Source organism: Notolepis coatsorum, assembly GCF_963971535.1.
Source record: "Notolepis coatsorum genome assembly, contig: SUPER_14_unloc_2, whole genome shotgun sequence".
Classification (NCBI taxonomy): domain Eukaryota; kingdom Metazoa; phylum Chordata; class Actinopteri; order Aulopiformes; family Paralepididae; genus Notolepis; species Notolepis coatsorum.
Genome location: NW_028174867.1, coordinates 610,815 through 622,748, shown reverse-complemented (window position 1 = coordinate 622,748; position 11,934 = coordinate 610,815). Strand labels below are relative to the sequence as shown.

At 44.3% G+C, this 11,934-nt stretch overlaps 1 protein-coding gene across 1 annotated transcript in view; it reads right to left on the bottom strand.

The window, feature by feature from the left end:
• The window catches only part of LOC311241264 (lysophosphatidic acid receptor 1-A), a gene marked incomplete at its 3' end in the record, with an annotated part of 98,272 nt that extends 87,783 nt beyond the window's left edge, over positions 1 to 10,489 (bottom strand). Inside the window, exon 1 of the mRNA XM_084338438.1 lies at positions 10,236 to 10,489. The remainder of the gene's footprint in view (positions 1 to 10,235) is intronic.
• Positions 10,490 to 11,934: the final 1,445 nt, after the last annotated feature.

Here is an 11,934-nt window from a genome sequence, read left to right as displayed (position 1 = left end):
CTGTTGTAACACTGTGGATTGTAAGGTGGATCTATTGGGATGTTACTTGTTGATCTGTGAAGCCCATCGTTACACAAATACATTTAACTTGACGCGACTTGATGACAATATGTGCCATATTGAAAAGCTATCCACCGTCTGGCACAGTGCTCATGGCATTTAGAGGCAAACAATGTTTGAAATCCTAAATTAAATGATCACACAGGGACCAATTTGAGGCGACGGGGGAAGTGATGCCTTCAGCCAGAATGAGGAGGCGTGGCTGAGATGAACAACCCGTAAGGAACACAAGCCGTTTTTACACTGCACCATATTTTGTATCTATTTATTACAAAAAGAGTTGCACTACATCCATACCTCATTTTAAAAGGTTTGCATTTTGTACCTCATTGTTTGCACTTTGTACTTTAGGTTGTACTTTAGTTTGTATTGTATTGTTTGAACTTTATTCTGTTTACTGTATGAAGCACATTCTCAGAACAGAACCAAGTATTTCACTGTAATGTACTACATGTACTTTATATGTGACAGATAAAACAAAACTTGAACTTGAAGACAGGAACTTGATGAATGAACGGCATTGGTCATTGTCTCTTGGGCAACTCTGCCCGTCTATGTTGGTCTCTGAAAAGGTGCCCGTCTATGTTGGTCTCTGAAAAGGTGCCCGTCTATGTTGGTCTCTGAAAAGGTGCCCGTCTATGTTGGTCTCTGAAAAGGTGCCCGTCTATGTTGGTCTCTGAAAAGGTGCCCGTCCTCCGTGGCCCGGAGATTATAGAGTTCAGCGAGAAAGCGTGTTCTTGTTGAACTTCAGGAGCGCCGATCAAAATCACAGTTCAGTGTATTATATTCTGTCCGGAGGGGGTCTATTGTTACGGTTGGGTATGTGTGTTGGACCCAGAACAGAGAAGACGGGATGCAGGAGTTGATTTTCACAATATAAGCAATACTCTTTATTTCTGAGTACAGTGAGTGACACGTGGATACGTAGCGAACAGAAGGAGAGACAGCTCAGTCTCCACAAAACGCGACACGAAAACAAAAGCACTAAACAGGGAAAAATAAAGGGGAGAAAGCAAGTCTCCAAAACGGGATAAGCTAAATACTATACACGGCGAACGATGGCGCTGCAGACACACGCATCCAGGTACACTTTCAATAATCATTTCACACGACAACTAAACAAATGGCGAACGGACTTATTCCCCATGGCAGGAGCGATAAGTCTTTACTCACAACGGCATTACTCGCGGATATACTGGCGATAGACTTACAGTGTCTGTAGTGACACGGAAGAGCATAGAGCCACGTTAACTAGACACACCAGGTACCAATTAATGCAATCAGGGTAGATAGACAGGTCAAATACCACCAGGAAACGCTAGGGCTTTGCTCCCTGAGGAGAGCCAAACCCCAAACGTTACACCTATAGCACCAAGCTGTAGTAACTCTAGGGGGAGTATAGCACCATGTAGTAACTCTAGAGGGAGTATAGCACCATGTAGTAACTCTAGAGGAAGTATAGCACCCTGTAGTAACTCTAGAGGGAGTATAGCACCATGTAGTAACTCTAGAGGCAGTATAGCACCATGTAGTAACTCTAGAGGGAGTATAGCACCCTGTAGTAACTCTAGAGGGAGTATAGCACCCTGTAGTAACTCTAGAGGGAGTATAGCACCCTGTAGTAACTCTAGAGGGAGTATAGCACCATGTAGTAACTCTAGAGGCAGTATAGCACCCTGTAGTAACTCTAGAGGGAGTATAGCACCCTGTAGTAACTCTAGAGGGAGTATAGCACCCTGTAGTAACTCTAGAGGGAGTATAGCACCATGTAGTAACTCTAGAGGGAGTATAGCACCCTGTAGTAACTCTAGAGGGAGTATAGCACCCTGTAGTAACTCTAGAGGGAGTATAGCACCATGTAGTAACTCTAGAGGGAGTATAGCACCATGTAGTAACTCTAGAGGGAGTATAGCACCCTGTAGTAACTCTAGAGGGAGTATAGCACCATGTAGTAACTCTAGATGGAGTATAGCACCATGTAGTAACTCTAGAGGGAGTATAGCACCCTGTAGTAACTCTAGAGGGAGTATAGCACCATGTAGTAACTCTAGAGGGAGTATAGCACCATGTAGTAACTCTAGAGGGAGTATAGCACCCTGTAGTAACTCTAGAGGGAGTATAGCACCATGTAGTAACTCTAGAGGGAGTATAGCACCATGTAGTAACTCTAGAGGGAGTATAGCACCATGTAGTAACTCTAGAGGGAGTATAGCACCCTGTAGTAACTCTAGAGGGAGTATAGCACCCTGTAGTAACTCTAGAGGGAGTATAGCACCATGTAGTAACTCTAGAGGGAGTATAGCACCCTGTGGTAACTCTAGAGGGAGTATAGCACCATGTAGTAACTCTAGAGGGAGTATAGCACCATGTAGTAACTCTAGAGGGAGTATAGCACCATGTAGTAACTCTAGAGGGAGTATAGCACCATGTAGTAACTCTAGAGGGAGTATAGCACCATGTAGTAACTCTAGAGGCAGTATAGCACCATGTAGTAACTCTAGAGGCAGTATAGCACCCTGTAGTAACTCTAGAGGGAGTATAGCACCATGTAGTAACTCTAGAGGGAGTATAGCACCATGTAGTAACTCTAGAGGCAGTATAGCACCCTGTAGTAACTCTAGAGGGAGTATAGCACCCTGTAGTAACTCTAGAGGCAGTATAGCACCATGTAGTAACTCTAGAGGGAGTATAGCACCATGTAGTAACTCTAGAGGGAGTATAGCACCATGTATAGTAGTAACTCTAGAGGGAGTATAGCACCATGTAGTAACTCTAGAGGGAGTATAGCACCATGTAGTAACTCTAGAGGGAGTATAGCACCATGTAGTAACTCTAGAGGGAGTATAGCACCATGTAGTAACTCTAGAGGAAGTATAGCACCCTGTAGTAACTCTAGAGGCAGTATAGCACCATGTAGTATCTCTAGAGGGAGTATAGCACCAAGTAGTAACTCTAGAGGGAGTATAGCACCATGTAGTAACTCTAGAGGGAGTATAGCACCATGTAGTAACTCTAGAGGCAGTATAGCACCATGTAGTAACTCTAGAGGGAGTATAGCACCAAGTAGTAACTCTAGAGGGAGTATAGCACCATGTAGTAACTCTAGAGGGAGTATAGCACCAAGTAGTAACTCTAGAGGCAGTATAGCACCATGTAGTAACTCTAGAGGGAGTATAGCACCCTGTGGTAACTCTAGAGGGAGTATAGCACCATGTAGTAACTCTAGAGGGAGTATAGCACCATGTAGTAACTCTAGAGGGAGTATAGCACCATGTAGTAACTCTAGAGGGAGTTTAGCACCCTGTAGTAACTCTAGAGGGAGTATAGCACCATGTAGTAACTCTAGAGGGAGTATAGCACCCTGTAGTAACTCTAGAGGGAGTATAGCACCATGTAGTAACTCTAGAGGCAGTATAGCACCCTGTAGTAACTCTAGAGGGAGTATAGCACCATGTAGTAACTCTAGAGGCAGTATAGCACCATGTAGTAACTCTAGAGGGAGTATAGCACCCTGTGGTAACTCTAGAGGGAGTATAGCACCATGTAGTAACTCTAGAGGGAGTATAGCACCATGTAGTAACTCTAGAGAGAGTATAGCACCATGTAGTAACTCTAGAGGGAGTATAGCACCCTGTAGTAACTCTAGAGGGAGTATAGCACCCTGTAGTAACTCTAGAGGGAGTATAGCACCCTGTAGTAACTCTAGAGGGAGTATAGCACCCTGTAGTAACTCTAGAGGGAGTATAGCACCCTGTAGTAACTCTAGAGGGAGTATAGCACCCTGTAGTAACTCTAGAGGGAGTATAGCACCCTGTAGTAACTCTAGAGGGACTATAGCACCATGCAGTAACTCTAGAGGGAGTATAGCACCCTGTGGTAACTCTAGAGGGAGTATAGCACCATGTAGTAACTCTAGAGGGAGTATAGCACCATGTAGTAACTCTAGAGGGAGTATAGCACCCTGTAGTAACTCTAGAGGCAGTATAGCACCATGTAGTAACTCTAGAGGGAGTATAGCACCCTGTAGTAACTCTAGAGGGAGTATAGCACCATGTAGTGACTCTAGAGGGAGTATAGCACCCTGTAGTAACTCTAGAGGGAGTATAGCACCCTGTAGTAACTCTAGAGGGAGTATAGCCAGGGATTAAAGCAAAAAAAAATCTCCTGACTGAACTTTTTTTCTGGCCAAGTCATATTCTTATTTTAACCTCTACTGTATTTTTTTTTTAATAGCGTTAGCGTTTTAAGGGAGCCTACTTGTAGAGCGAGCCTACTGTCCTGACTGTGACTATAGAGACCCTACTGTTGTGTGCTGGAGAGCGTGAATGCAAGTCTTGTGGCTAGCTTCTGATTGATGGCGAGCTAGCACCCCTCCCCACTTTGAACCATGAACTAAATGGCTTGTTATCATACAAACAAGGGACTAAACACGTTTCGCAATTATGCCACAACAACAATGGACAGTCTCCTCCCCACCGTTTGTATATATTTATTTACCACCCACTCACTCACCCCCTCCTAATGTACAGTCTCCTCCTCATCATATGTATATATTTACTGTTAGGATCTCTGGGTAACAGTACTGTATATTTGCATATCGTATATGTGACAAATGTAACAGTACTATTACTATATACCTGTAAGGCATGTATGTCCCTATGTCATAAATGTCATGATGTCATGTGTATGTTGTGTATGTCATAAATGTCACTATGAATTGAAAATGGGGGACCCTGATGATGTAAACAAGACAAACGCCTTTCTCTGGTCTACATCCCCTTAACAATTGTGTGTATTGCTACTGGATTTACAAGATCCAGAGTGAATGAATGAATGAAAACTTTATTTAATACACGAGACCCTCTTCTTGGGACCAAGTAAGGTTTTGTCGATAATCCAATGTATAGTTACAACCCCCCCCCCATCCCACCCAACCACCTCCAATGTACAGTTTCTTCGTCAAATGTATATACTCTTTTGAGACTATTTTTGTATCACAAACAAACAATAGGCTACTGTATTTGTAAATCTGGTATGTCATAAATGTATAGATGTAGCAGTATTGTCTATCTGTATGTCATGTGTGTCATATATGTTATGATGAACTGAAAATGGGGGACCCTGATGTAAACAAGACGAAAGTCTTTCTCTGGTCTGCATCCCCTTAACAATTGTGTGTATTGAGCTGTACTGTACCCATTCTGCAATCTGTTAATAACAATCAATCAATATTTAACAGATTGCAGAATGGGTACAATACAGTACAGCTCAATACACACAATTGTTAAGGGGATGCAGACCAGAGAAAGACGTTCGTCTTGTTTACATCAGGGTCCCCCGTTTTCAATTCATAGTGACATACATGACATACAGGTATATAGTAATGTTACATTTGTGACATATATGATATGCAAATATACAGTACTGTTACCCAGAGATCTCCCGGACAAATGGGAGAAAGACGTTTATTGAGCTTAAAAACAATTGATACCGCAAATAACGTTCTGATTAACAAAGTCATTCGTTTTGTGGCATTAACGTTATCTAGATTTATCAACATTCATACATTTATCAGAAAGCGAGCGGCGCAAGCACACACACGAAACACCACCAACAACAACAACAACGACAACAACACACTGCTTGTCGCGTAAATAACGTTCTGATTAACAAAAGGCATTCGTTTTGTGGCATTCACGTTACCTAGATTTATCAATAGCAATAGTAATATATATGTTTCTTTAGACTAGAATAAGTCAAATGAACTTACGGTCTCGTAAAAAGTTGCCGCATGGTGTTGATGAGTCAAGTTTACTCGCGAGTAGAGCTAGACGCTAGAGAGTCTCAAAATGGGCGCTTCCCATTGGTGCTGAGCACAGCGGAGGCGGGTGAAAGGGCTGTAAACTCAGAACAATCTCGCCTTCTGGTTGGTTGCATTTGCCTGAGAATTTGTCGATTGCTCGCAAATGACTGCTTGGTGCGGCCGCGGTAGGGGAAAAAAGGATATTTGACGCCTCTGATTGGCTCAGGTTAAAATCCGTCACGACTCCAAATCAAATGACGGAATCTCCAAATCAAATGGACGGATATCCGTCCCAAGACGGAACGCTTTAATGCCTGAGTATAGCACCCTGTAGTAACTCTAGAGGGAGTATAGCACCATGTAGTAACTCTAGAGGGAGTATAGCACCATGTAGTAACTCTAGAGGGAGTATAGCACCATGTAGTAACTCTAGAGGCAGTATAGCACCCTGTAGTAACTCTAGAGGCAGTATAGCACCCTGTAGTAACTCTAGAGGGAGTATAGCACCCTGTAGTAACTCTAGAGGGAGTATAGCACCCTGTAGTAACTCTAGAGGGAGTATAGCACCATGTAGTAACTCTAGAGGCAGTATAGCACCATGTAGTAACTCTAGAGGGAGTATAGCACCATGTAGTAACTCTAGAGGGAGTATAGCACCATGTAGTAACTCTAGAGGGAGTATAGCACCCTGTAGTAACTCTAGAGGGAGTATAGCACCCTGTAGTAACTCTAGAGGGAGTATAGCACCATGTAGTAACTCTAGAGGCAGTATAGCACCCTGTAGTAACTCTAGAGGGAGTATAGCACCATGTAGTAACTCTAGAGGCAGTATAGCACCATGTAGTAACTCTAGAGGCAGTATAGCACCACGGCTGTAGTAACTGGGAGGGGGCCAACATCAGCAGAGAATGGGGCAGCTGGCTCATTCGTTGACGCTTATAGAAATGCACTGACATTTTGGATACATGTGTGCTGGAATAACAGATGCGTATCGCTGCATGAAAATTGATTTTTCGAACAGCTCAAAGATGTTTGAGAGAGGTGGAGAGAGGAAGAGAGAGCGAGGGGTGGTGAGAGCGAGAGACATAGAGAGAGAGGGGGGTGGTGAGAGCGAGCGTGCGAGAGAGAGAGGGGGAGAGAGAGAGACACAGAGAGAGAGGTGGAGAGGAAGAGAGAGAGAGGGGTGGTGAGAGAGAGACACAGAGAGAGAGGTGGAGAGGAAGAGAGAGAGAGGGGTGGTGAGAGCGAGCGTGCGAGAGAGAGAGGTGGAGAGAGAGAGACACAGAGAGAGAGGTGGAGAGGAAGAGAGAGAGAGGGGTGGTGAGAGCGAGCGTGCGAGAGAGAGAGGTGGAGAGAGAGAGACACAGAGAGAGAAAGGTGGAGAGGAAGAGAGAGAGAGGGGTGGTGAGAGCGAGCGTGCGAGAGAGAGAGGTGGAGAGAGAGACACACAGAGAGAGAAAGGTGGAGAGGAAGAGAGATAGGGGTGGTGAGAGCGAGCGTGCGAGAGAGAGACTAGGTACAGACTCAGCGAGCACTAGCCTAGCCACAAAGCCTAGCCATCGAGAAAGGCCGCCATAGGCAGACCTGGCTCCCAAGAGAAGACAGACTGTGCACCCACTGCACACAAGAAGAGGTGGAAACTGAGCTACAACCTGCCCACTATACCAAGACATCAGAGATACTTCAACCTGCCCACTATACCAAGACATCAGAGACATATACTTCAACCTGCCCACTATACCAAGACATCAGAGACATATACTTCAACCTGCCCACTATACCAAGACATCAGAGATGCTTCAACCTGCCCACTATACCAAGACATCAGAGAAATATACTTCAACCTGCCCACTATACCAAGACATCAGAGAAATATACTTCAACCTGCCCACTATACCAAGACATCAGAGATACTTCAACCTGCCCACTATACCAAGACATCAGAGAAATATACTTCAACCTGCCCACTATACCAAGACATCAGAGATACTTCAACCTGCCCACTATACCAAGACATCACAGACATATACTTCAACCTGCCCACTATACCAAGACATCAGAGATACTTCAACCTGCCCACTATACCAAGACATTAGAGAAATATACTTCAACCTGCCCACTATACCAAGACATCAGAGAAATATACTTCAACCTGCCCACTATACCAAGTCATCAGAGATACTTCAACCTGCCCACTATACCAAGACATCAGAGAAATATACTTCAACCTGCCCACTATACCAAGACATCAGAGATACTTCAACCTGCCCACTATACCAAGACATCAGAGAAATATACTTCAACCTGCCCACTATACCAAGACATCAGAGATACTTCAACCTGCCCACTATACCAAGACATCACAGACATATACTTCAACCTGCCCACTATACAAAGACATCAGAGATACTTCAACCTGCCCACTATACCAAGACATCAGAGATACTTCAACCTGCCCACTATACCAAGACATCAGAGAAATATACTTCAACCTGCCCACTATACCAAGACATCAGAGATACTTCAACCTGCCCACTATACCAAGACATCACAGACATATACTTCAACCTGCCCACTATACCAAGACATCAGAGATACTTCAACCTGCCCACTATACCAAGACATCAGAGAAATATACTTCAACCTGCCCACTATACCAAGACATCAGAGACATATACTTCAACCTGCCCACTATACCAAGACATCAGAGATACTTCAACCTGCCCACTATACCAAGACATCAGAGAAATATACTTCAACCTGCCCACTATACCAAGACATCAGAGATACTTCAACCTGCCCACTATACCAAGACATCAGAGACATATACTTCCCACAAATTGCAAACACCCAAAGAGACTATGAAAACATGAACAATAACTCAAAACTCCCATACCTACTGGGAGAAATACAACAATGTGCAAACACAGCAGCAAGATTTGTGAGCTGCTGTGACAAGAAAAGGACATCCAACGGAATACAACCACTGCCAACCATACAAGAAATTCCTTCTGTAATGTACTGATTTCTTTTGATTTCCCTGTTTGATTGTTTTGTTTTGTTTGGCTTTGGCAATCTAAACGTATGTTTCCCATGTCAATAATTTGAATTGAATTGAGAGAGGTGGAGAGAGAGAGAGGTGGAGAGAGAGAGAGAGGTGGAGAGAGAGAGAGGTGGAGAGAGAGAGAGGTGGAGAGAGAGAGAGAGAGAGAGGTGGAGAGAGAGAGAGAGAGGTGGAGAGAGAGAGAGAGGTGGAGAGAGAGAGGTGGAGAGAGAGAGAGGTGGAGAGAGAGAGAGGTGGAGAGAGAGAGAGGTGGAGAGAGAGAGAGAGAGAGAGGTGGCTGAGGGTTCCATCGCGGTGCAAAAGAAGAAAAAAAAATTCTAAAGCTCAGACAAATTCCAAAATTCCAAACACGTCCCCCAAATCCACACCAGCGTGGAGAATCGAGACAGATGTCTTTAACGTTTTCTCCCAGACTGAACTGACCGGCCGCTGTTCTTTCCGCTCATTTCAGCTGCACAAATATTGCTCCAATAATTCCTAGAGTTTGATAAGGTCCTGGCGCAAGAAGCCCCCCAAAATGTGATATCGGAAAATATCGGTATCGGTTTAAAAACAAAAAAAAAACAATAACAATATTTGTTATATATATATCCAGTGAAATTATTAGTTACCTGAAATTATTCAGTTTTTTGGACGGGGAAACCCTGCATATATCGGTATCGGTTGATATCGGTTGATATCGGTATCGGAAATTAAGAGTTGGACAATATCGGAATATCGGTATCGGTAAAAAAGCCAATATCGAGCATCCCTAATATGTTATGATGAATTGAAAATGGGGGACCCTGATGTAAACAAGACGAAAGTCTTTCTCTGGTCTGCATCCCCTTAACAATTGTGTGTATTGAGCTGTACTGTATTGTACCCATTCTGCAATCTGTTAATAAAATGTTCAATCAATCAATCAATCAATCAATCAATCAATCAATCAATCAATCAATCAATCAATCAATCAATCAGTCTCGTGGACGACCTCCAGCGGCGCCTCGCAGTGAGAGAGATAACGGTCCGCTCTGCACGTCGCTGACTGAAACAAGAAACAAGATCCAGGCGTCTGTGAACGCGATCAGAACCCGCTGTATCTGCACTGAGGGCATCAGCTCTGCCACGTGGCAGCAGGTACAGTATATTTATGATTATACAAAAAAAAAAAGAAAAAAAAAAGAAAAAAAAAAGCCAATTTCAAAGAGAAAAAGAGAAATGAGAGAATGCGTAAAGCCAGGGGTGTAGGTTGTTGGTTTGTAAACGTTGTATTCAAAGAGGAATGGTTTTGATTAAGTTAGAGGTAAGAACTCTTGCCGTACTTACAGTGTTGTTACCCCCGAGTGAGAGGAGCAGGAGGCGGGTTAGTGTGACTCCCGTGAGTCGGTGCCGGGACGGGAGTCCAACACGGTGCGTAAAACTCCTCCAACGGGACACAACTCCTTGGAATAATAATAACCGCGACAGCGCTCAGAGATGCATCGATCGTTTATCGATCATTTCCAAATCCAAATCAATAGTATATTGACATCCAGCCTGTTCATTTTACGTCCCGTCAAAAAGCCCCACAGTGCGTGTCCTCCTCGGTATCTGTCTCCCCAGATGGGATAGTGGCGGTGCCTCTCCGTGCTCAACTCTCTCTCTCTCTCTCTCTCTCTCTCTCTCTCTCTCTCTCTCTCTCTCTCTCTCTCTCTCTCTCTCTCTCTCTCTCTCCACTCTCTCTCTCTCTCTCTCTCTCTCTCTCTCTCTCTCTCTCTCTCTCTCCCCCCCTTTCTCTCTCTCTCACTCTCTCTCTCTCTGTCTATCTCTCTCTCTCTCTCTCTCTCTCTCTCTCTCTCTCTCTCTCTCTCTCTCTCTCTCTCTCTCTCTCTCTCTCTCTCTCTGTCTCTCTCTCTCCCCCCCCTCTCTCTCTCTCTCTCTCTCTCTCTCTCTCTCTCTCTCTCTCTCTCTCTCTCTCTCTCTCTCTCTCTCTCGACAGACTGCTGCCACACATTCGACAAGAGAGAGGACCGCTGTTTGAACATGACGTCACAAACACACACACACACACACGCACACACGCACGCACACTTGAGAGTCTCCCTCGTTGCTGCGTAATTGGAAACACATTTTTCAGTAACTTGTTAAGAAGATTGAGGAAGAAAGAGAGGGAGGGAGGGAGGGAGGGAGAAGGAGAGAGAAGGAGAGAGAGAGGGAGTATCAGAGATATAACGACTCAAAGACATGTTGTATTCTTTGCCAATTAACCTTGAATATAGTATTTCCTTGTGTCTACTGCTGGAGTCTTCAGGTGAGATGAAAACTTCTCATAATAAAGTTTCCACGGGTGGGGGGGGGGGGGTCTGTCCCGTCACCATCTGTGAACACTTAGCTAGGTGTCGATGTAAACCACCACCGTGGCTGTGGAGCGCTGAACGCCAGGCTAGTGTGGTGGTTCACACCCACCATGGAGCAGCTGCATAGGGGCTTTCTCACTCACCTATTGGGGTCGAATCAGCGCCCCCGGGGACGGGGGGGAGTGTTCTCACTCAGACGGACACACCCCTTTTGGGATCGAACCGGCGCTGATTCGTTTTACCCCCCGCTGAACCTGGGACAGTTGGATTAGGTGGTTTCGGATGCGGGCCAGTGGGAGCGGGGGGCGTGACACACACAACGTCGTTACTGTAATGCTTTTCATGCTTGCTTGAATTTTGGGCAGATAAAACCACACAGAAACAACTGGACAATACCCACAAAAACGATATTTATGGGCAATTTGAGAGTTCAGACCTCAACCAAACAAGCATGTGGAGCCTCACAGCAGTGGCGAATCCTTATGGAAGCCAACGGAAGCCAGGCCTCCCTATTAAAATATGAATTAATATCAAATATGAAATATGAAAAAAATATATATATATATATATATAATTTTTTTTTAATATAGTTTACATTCTTTTTCATCTGTGCATCTGTGTTATAATTTTTTTTTTTTTTTTTTTAAATGTCTCCCTCTTCTCCTTCTCACTCCCTCTAACACACTGTC